Below are 9,627 nucleotides of genomic sequence, written 5' to 3' on the forward strand. Positions count from 1 at the left end.
TCTCCAAGCGCCTGGACAAGTAAAATACCTCATAGTGGGAGTGGACTACTTCACGAAGTGGATCGAAGCAGAACCCTTAGCCACCATCACAGCTCAGAAAAGTTGGAAGTTCCTCTACAAAGAATATCATTACTAGGTATGGCATTCCCCATTCCATCACCATGGATAATGGTACCCGGTTCACCGACTCTATGTTCAGAAACTTGGTAGCCAATATGAAGATCAAGCACCAGTTCACCTCGGTTGAACACCCACAAGCAAATGGGCAAGCTGAGGCAGCCAATAAAGTCATACTGACTGGATTGAAGAAAAGGCTTCAAGATGCAAAGGGGGCTTGGGTCGAGGAGCTCCCTCAAGTGTTGTGGGCCTATCGAACCACACCTTAATCAGCTACTGGAGAAACACTCTTCCGACTTGCTTATGGCATATAAGCCATGATACCAGTGGAAGTCAACGAGTAAAGTCCAAGGGTGAGGTTCTATGATGAGGTCGGTAATCTTAGGGAACATAGAGAAGAACTTGAACTACTCCCTGAAGTCTGAGAACAGGCCCAAATAAGGGAAGCAGCACTAAAGCAAAGGATGCGAACAGATACAATATGAAAGTCATTCGTAGAAGCTTCGCCTCAAACAACTTGGTCTTGATTAGGAATGACATCGGCGTAAACAAGTCAGGTGAAGGAAAGCTTGCTGCCAATTAGAAGGGGCCATATAGGATAATTGAAATACTCATAAATGAATATTACAAAGTATCCGACCTGGATGGTACCGAGCTCCCCAAGTCGTGGCACGCCTGCAACATGAAGAGATATTAGAGCTAGAAGCAAACTCCGCTCCCTGATGTACTCTTTTTTCCGACTTCATGGTTTTTTCCCAAAAAAGATTTTCCTGAAGGGGGTTTTAACAAGGCATCAAAGCAGGGACTAAGGGTTAAAAGTTGAAAATCCCTTAGTAGATAAAACAAACTTTTGTAAAAGTTATCTCCATCAATCAATAAGCCTTTATTTTATCTCTTTATAATTCCATTAGTATTATTATTCTACGAAACGCACCGATTTAAGCTCGAAAAAGCGTGAAAATCCTTGGACCGACTTGAGTGGTTGGCGAGATAAAATGACAAGGTACAAATCGGTGTAAAGAGATTATAAAAGACGATCGGGATAACTCGGAAGTAATATCGCTAACGACTCACAAGTCGGAAAGCCCGAGAAAAAACAAAATGCATCGCAAAAATGACCTAAGTTATGAAAACAATTCGATAAGCAAAAATTGAATATGTAAAGTCGAAATAATGGAACACAAAAGAGATACAAAAACCCCTCAAGGATAGAAGCAAATGTCTTCTCAAAATTTCTGATAAAAAAGTTTTCAAAAGAATCTTTGAACAATAAATAAAATTGTCTAACTTAGACAAAACAGCCTATATGACGAAAAGTTTTCTTCACAAAACCAAAAAAAAATCAAAAAAGGGTTTTTTCACAAAAATCTTATAAAGATAAAAGCACCAAGAACGCCCGCAAACATACATAATCGAAATATTTTGTTAAAAGGTCCTTATCCAAAGAAGGACCCGCGAAACAAATAAATTTTGTTAATGACCCTATTAAGGGACAAGCGTCAGAAACCACCACAGGAAACAAACATATAAATTATTCAAAAAGGGCCCACAAGCCGGGCCCTAGTAGCTAGAAATCACTGGGAAAGAGTATTGGAGCCATCAAGAGGAGTGGAACTCGGGTCTATTGCAGAAGTCGGAGGGGTCGGAGGGATCTCTTTGGCGGCAGAAGTCAGAGCTTCAGAAGAGCTCAGCAGGAATCCTTCCTGTTGCTCCACCTCACGAGGAGGAGACTCATCAATACATTGCCCATGAGTCTTCAGCTCAGAATCAGTTTCAGGACGAGGAGGAGAGACAATCGCCCCATCGATGACCACTTTGTCAGGATGGAGGGGTGAAAGCTCCAAGTCAGGAGCGATAACTCTGACTTGTTCCTTGAACACCCTGAAAGCCTCTTCCGAGCTCTCGATGATAGAATCCTCCAGGTCCTAATAAGCCTTCCGATTCAGCTCTAGCTGCTTCTGTAAATCAATATTCTCAGAGAAAAGCCTAACATAAATTTGCTCTGCCTTCTCTTTCAACCCCTCGGCCTTGGCAAATTGGCCCATCAATTTTTACTCCCTCTCTTGGAGTTGGGCAAGCTCCTCCTTCAACCAGACATTCTCCCCCTGCAGCCTCTTCTCCTCTTCCTGATATAGGACAATCATCCTCTGAAGGTCCTCTATGGATTTTTGAAAAGAACTCAAGGGAGTTTTGTCAAGTATGTCAAGAAGGGCAGTACAGACCCCAGCCGTCCGAATTTCCCCCCGAGCAAGAATCTGAAGATGGTTTCGGAAGGAAGCATCATCCATGGAAATTTGGCTAAAAGAAAGGATGTGATTCCTTGCAAACTTCAGACCATCGAAGTTGGCGTCCCCAGTAGTGGAAGAATCAGTCTCCGAGGTCTTTCGCTTCTTCTTTTCAGGCTCGACGGAGGGATGGAAGGGAAGAAGTATGAATAGGGTTTACCAAAATAGGACGAGAGGAGTAGGTCCCCAAACCCGAATCTCGGAGAGGAGGAGTGCTAGAAACTCCGACCTTTGCAGCATCAGCTTGAGCACGGACCTTCCTCTTTGCTTCCTGGACTTTTTGATAGGCAGCAGTTGATCCAATCTTCATCATTTCTAGAAGGAAGACCAAAAACAATTAGTATACAAGCTAGATAAATGCTAGTCAGAAGATATCACAAAAGCAGCCACAAAGAAACAAAAGCTACCTAGCTCGGTTTGGATAAAACTCGGAGGGCCAATGAGGAATTTCTTAGTATCCAGATTTGGAGCTCTCCCCTAGGCCTCTCGAAAAAATCCAACAATGGCCTCCTCTACCTCATCCAAATCATCCAGGCTATATTTCTCAATGAAGGAGGCCTCCGACCAGTACAGAGGAAATCAGGGCTGGTTGTTCTCATTCAAGAAAAAAGGATGATGACCTTCTACGGCCTGGACCTTGAAGAAAAAGTTTTTGAAGTCGTGAAATGACTCATCAAAGATGAAAAAACTTTTTGACCTTGAATAACCCGGAAAGATACCCATTGCTGTTTGTTTTGTTTATTGGAAGCACTAAAAGGTTTAGTCTAGTGGAAAAGATAGAAAAAGATTTTTAAAGAGGTCGGAAAATCAAGCTCTTGGCTGACAAGTTGGTAGATTCTCATAAAACTCCAAGAATTGGGATGAAGCTGGGTAGGGGCAACTCGGCAGTGGGACAAAACTTCCATTTCAAAATCAGAAAAAGGAAGGGAAACCCCCAAACGGGTGAAAAGGCAGTTGTACATGAAGAAAAAATGAGAATTAGAATCAGCAATCCTCCCACAGCAAACCCGGTCCTCAGGACCCGAGGCCACTAATTCATACTTGAGCTCGTCAGCCTCAAGTCTACAAATCCTATGATGGGGACGAAGCTCTGTTATGAAGTCAGTATCCACTAGAGATTTCTCAATAAGTACGGAATCATCTACTCATCTCAAGAGGGTCTCAGGGTTACAGGAAGATATTTTTTCAGCAATGAGGGAGTGTATATAAAAGTAATAAAACCTACAAAGAAAAATAAAATCATAAAAAAATAGGGCCCCAAAAACAAGACAGTTTCTTCCAAGGCAAACAAGGAAACAGTCATTAAGCGGCAAAAGAGGCGATTTTTGCAAAATAAACATGCAAAAATTCTAAAACTTTGCAGAGGAACGACAAAGGCATAAAACTTCACTCAAACGCGCAAGTGCACCAAGCAGAAATAAAGAAAGCGCTACACAAATGACAAGGGAAGATAAAGAAGAACCAACCTTTTTTGTAGAACCGAAGAGAAGCAGTCACAGCAAAATAAGTGATGAAACACCTGAAGAACGAAAGACCAAAAGGAGTTTTTGAGTGAAAAAGCGAGAGAGCAGGAAAGAAACTTCGAAGAGAAGACGAAAGAAAACACAGAAAGAAGAGGGAAAAGTATTTATAATAGACCAGGGGCATAACAGTAAAATGACGTGGTCATTAAAGAAATGCGCCTTTACCGATGTAACTGCCCCCACGTGTAAATGCAAAATCCTAAACGGACGCGACGTTTGATTAGACGCAACGCTTAAGAAATTCAAAATCTCGTCGGTTTTAAACTAAAATCACATCGTTTTCTGACTTGAATGGACCCGAGTTTAATTAATACTCGAATCCAATTCATAGCTAAGAGATCGGACTCGAGTAGGGGAACTGTTCATGTCCTGGCCCAATACTGTGGTCCAAGCCTAAGTAAGCCAAAAAATGCCCAATCCAAAAGTAGGCCTTTACCACCTACCCGACCTCCTCAAAGAGGTCGGGTTCGCCATGAGCTGGCAGATAACGCTTAGTCAAATAAGTAACTGCCCCCTAAAATCTCTCATCCATTTCTGGAAGAGTTATCTCAACAACCCTAAGATAAAGGGACGGTTATCCACCTTCAAAAGTGGAACTACTCCAATGGTGGTTATTGGATTATCACCTATAAATACATGGATACACTCAGGTAAAGCTAAGTTCCAAGACTCTCTAAACCTGCTTACCCCTTTACTAACTTAGGCATCGGAGTGTCTTTGTAGGTACCACCCCCTCATTCTCTCACGTACATAATCCGGACGGCAGCTCCTAGACATGAAGTAAGTCGGAAGCCACCTTCTTCTAACGTTTGGGCCCATCCTTCAAGCCCAATCCACCAATCTCAGATTACCTACGTAACAGTTACATTTACCTCTTACGTGAGTGATGCGCTTTTCTATTTAACGTTTTGCTTTAAATTTTTTTTCAAAAGCTCCTAGATAAACCTTATTTTCAACTATATTATGTATATTTATATTTTATTTTTAGAGGTCATAGCGCCTCGCCACCTCTGTTTCACATCCTAGGTGTAAAGCTTTGTGTGGTAGGATGTTAAAATTTCTCACTCCATCAATGTAGTGACGCTGCCGTTGGCAACACTACCGCCGATCTATCTTGATTCGCCGCCTTCAACTTGCGACATTGTCGGTGATGTACTCCACCTTGTAGATCTGCTCTTCCTTTTTCTCTATTCATCATTTTCTTTTTTTATTTTTAATTTGTTCCTTCCAAAAATGATATATATGTTTATGTGTGTGTGAATGAAATATTGTTTTGTTGGATGAATTTGTTTTAGATTATGATTCTATAATTTTTTTATTTTTTTGGAAAAAATAATTCAGTAGAAGGAAGAAGATGAAAGGAATTGAGATGATGAAGATGAAGGATTGAGAAGCGTAAAATAGACTTTTTAATGTAATTTGTGTTCTGTCTATCACAATTGCCAAACACAAATATGTTTATGTATAATGTACATGTATTGTTGTTCATGTCTTTGTATCTCTGTCTCAATTTTTGAGAGACAGGAACCAAACACAGTCTAAGGGCGCATGTTAAATTTAGGGATAAGTATTGTTTTGGTCCCTAACGTTGAGGGTCAGAATCGAAACCGTCCCAACGTAATTTTTGATTTAGAATCATCCTTAATGTTTTTTTTTTGTATTAAAATCGTTCTTTTTAATAAAATTTTTTATTTTATTACTAAATTTCCCCTATCTTAATAAAAAATTATAAAATTAAAAAAAAAAAGAAAAGGAGCCGAAGGGGAGGGGAGAAAGGAAAGGGGAAAGGATGTGCCGGGGGGGAGGAAAAGGGGAAAGGGAGGAGGAAGGGGGAAGGGGAAGGGGGGAGCCCCGGCGGCCATTGTCGTGAATCCCAATGTCGTCGCTGCCACCTTTGGGTCCTTCTTCGCCACCGAGCATGAGCCAGCGAGAGTGGAGATCTGAGAAAGAGAGAGAGAGAGCGCTGATGGAGGGGAGGAGGCTACTGCCATAGCCGCCACCACCATCGCGACACCTGCATCGTCGCTAGTCCGTCCAAGAGCTGCCACCAGAACCGCAAATAGAGGAAGAAGTCACCGCTGTTCATGCATGCTTCTGCCGCCGTGGAGTGCGTTGTCGGGAAGGGGAGCCCGACGCGAGGAGGGCGGTGCACGAAGGAGAGAGAGAGGGGGATCTGAGGCTGAGCTGGGTTGCTACCACTGTCGATTTGCCCAGCCACCGTCGCTCCGTCGCCCATGAGCTGCCAATGGTTCTACTTCGGCTTCTGCATTTGCTTCTTCTTCTGCATCTGCATCTGCTTCTTCTTCTGCATCTGCATCTGCTTCTTCTTTTGCATCTGCATCTGCTTCTTCTTCTGCTTTGGCTTCTGCATCTGCTTCTTCTTCTGCATCTGCATTTTCTTTTGCTTCTGCATTTGCTTTTGCTTTGTTTCTGCTTCTGATTCTGATTTTGTGTGTTGATTTTGTTGTTGAATTTGATGTTATTGATTCTGAATTTGATGTTGTTGAATTGGGTACTCGTTGAATTTGATGTTGTTTCTGCTTCTGAATTTGATTCTGATTCTGATTATTAGTATTTGATGGGAGTAAGGGAGGTGGTGGTGGTGGTGGTAGTGGAGTATGGGAGGCGCTGATGGTGGTAAAGGTGCTGGTAGTGGTAAAGGATATTTTTGTCTGTAAAAATTTAAAAGGACGATTTTAATACGAAAAAACATTAAGGATGATTCTAAATAAAAAATTATGTTAGGGACGGTTTCAATTATGACCCTCAATATTAGGGACCAAAACAATACTTATCTCTTAAATTTACATACTAAGAAAGTTTCATTGAAAATATAAAAAATTTTAAATTTCCAATGCATTGAAAATATTTAAAACTTTTCGCTAATAATAAGCTTATTATATGCCTTTAGGACACATCATTTGCCTTTAGGGCACATGTTAGCTAAACCCAAATTTTATTTCAACTCTACATTATCTAAATACATAATTCCATTTGTATTCTTTCTAAATTTCTATAATCACACATATTCCTCTTAAGCTTTCTTTTCTTCATCCACCCTTGTCGCCTCATTTTGTTGTGTCCATTTCTCTCCTTTTTACTTCAATTCCATCTAGATGCGCTTTGATTTTTTTATTATGTATATGATTCTTCTTCTTATTTATAACTACTATTAACACCATAATATTTTCTCTGGTTAGATCTCCTTCTATTTTATAATCATCTTCATTTTTTCTACTTTTACTTATTTCTTTTCTTTTATCTTCAAGGTTTGCACCATATATTTGGTGTGACGATGGAGGCTATGTCTATGTTGCAAATTTCGAGAGAGAAAAAGTAAGAACATAATAAAAGAAAATTAGAGAAAATTAAGATAAAGTAAATATTTTAGCTTTTAATTTTGTCTAATTTTTTTACCATTTTATCTTATTAAAAAATACCTTTTCAATGGTGACAAATGCTACCATGGCATTGAGGTCGTGTTGCTAAAGTCACGAGCAAAGCATAATCCAAAGAAATGGTTATTTCGATGTCCTTTGTATAAGGTAGCGTACATTGAATTTAGTTCTAGACTGTGTTTATTGAAAGTCTTTCCTGGTACTCAAGTTTTCTTATCTTCATGGTTAATGAAACTGAAATCTGAGTTGAGATGTGAGTATTTTGTCTGGATTGATGAAGTGGAAGATGAGTACAGAGACAAAGCCATTCGAGATGCTAATTTATTGCAATATTCACTTTCATTGAAACACAATGCTATTATAAGTGAAGGGATTTACCTAGATGATGCAAGTATGAAATTGTTGTTTAACCAGAATAATAGGATGAGGGCTGAAATTAATGATCTTAAAAGGTTGATAATTGGATTGTATATGGAAATGTGTGATGGCGGTGTACAATTTGTTAAAATGATGGATTGGGTTGTATATGGCTTATTACTTCAAGATATATGTTTTGAGTTACCTAATGAATGTAAAATGTGCTGAGATTTTGAACTAGTTTGGACAATCAGTTATATGTATTTTATCTAATAATAAAATAGAAAAAAAAATCACTATAACAAAAAATAACACTCTAGTAAAGTAATAAATATTGATCCATTAACCAACATAAAAAAAGTCATATATAGTGTCAAGAAAAGATAAATAGTCCAATAAAATAAGGCTGTGTTATTATCACCAAAATCAACATAAAGTAACAACACCATAAACTAAAGTGAAATTGGTTTATCATTTGGGGTTATGCCCACAAAACACAAACAGACAAACTTCCATAGTAAAAAAACACAAAAAACATACTGCCCCTTGATGCCTAATTCACTTTTTTGTCCCAGCCCTTGATGGCTCCCTTTGACCCTTTCTTGCTATGTTTCCTTTCGGACTAACTTGACCCTTGATCCCACTACCCTTAGCTTCTATCTTTGATGTGGAGGTCCCACGCTTGGTGGAAGCAGATTTTTTTGGATTAGAGATTGTATGTCCATTGATAATTGGATTTATCAGTCCTGAGATTGGCATAAAATTGAGCCCCAAGTCCAGATGTTGCAGCAGTTTAGTGGGCATCGTGCTGTTGGCTCTGCTGTTGTAGTAAAAGTCAATAGCCTTATTAATCACTCATCCTAGATTCTCTATTACTCAAGCATAAAATTCTAGAGGAAAAAAAGGGGGATGGGCATAGCTGTGATGCTGCTGCTGTTGCTACCTTTGCTTGTTCTGTTGTTGTCACGACTTCTTCTTCCACTAAAGTATCCAAGGTTTCCTCCCAATAGTCCTCCTGATATTGAGCATCTTCTGCTTCTACAGTTGCTACTTCATCTGGATCTGCAGCTTCATTTTCAGATTGGCCTCAATTTTTAAAATAACAACCCCTGCTATTATGGCCAATCCATCACAGTAAAATACCTAAGTTACTAGATTTCACATATTATAAATTCAGAATACACATACAAAGAATAATGATTTTTACCTTGTGACAAGTTTTGCAAGTAATTTCTCCATACTTTTTTCTTAACTTACTCAAGACTTAATTTCATTCTCTTCTTGGTAGGTCTTAGCTTATTATAACGTGGTACTAGTAGTGAATATCCCTGAGCTTTTTCCCAAAACTCCATTGATGGCACAGGTTGAATAAATTACTGGTATGTTGCATTATACGCTCCCATAGATAACCAGTTGCACAAGCATGTCTACAAAGTAAACTAGTAAGTTGCCAAAAACTTACAGGTATAAGTTATCTGTCCAAAATTCACAATCACCCTAGTTGAAGGCATCTCAACCTCCTCTATCTCTTCTACATCATCAGCTGCCTAACGTGGAGTCCACTTGTTGCTTTTTGTCTTCTCTTTTTTAAACCTACTAAGCTGTATAAGGGCCACATCGCCTACATATTCTATCAAACTTTTTTTTGTTTCTTGTCATAATCCTCATTATATAACTCCTGATATTCTCCAACATGGTTATAATAGGTCTCCTTCTATACTTCACAATCTTACCATTAAAAGTTTCACAATTGTTGTTTGTGATGCTGTCAATGTTCGGCCAGTTACTAAAATAAAATTTTGTCCAGGATTTTAGATCTATCCTATTTAGATACTCTCATACTTGTGCATTAATTCTCTTCACTTTCTCCATTACTATTTTGAACTGATGATCTGTGGTGGATCTTGCACATTCCCAAACAGCCCCTTTCATTTGCTTGTTTTTTCA

Source organism: Arachis ipaensis, chromosome B10 (assembly GCF_059453495.1).
Source record: "Arachis ipaensis isolate K30076 ecotype BB chromosome B10, ASM5945349v1, whole genome shotgun sequence".
Taxonomy (NCBI): domain Eukaryota; kingdom Viridiplantae; phylum Streptophyta; class Magnoliopsida; order Fabales; family Fabaceae; genus Arachis; species Arachis ipaensis.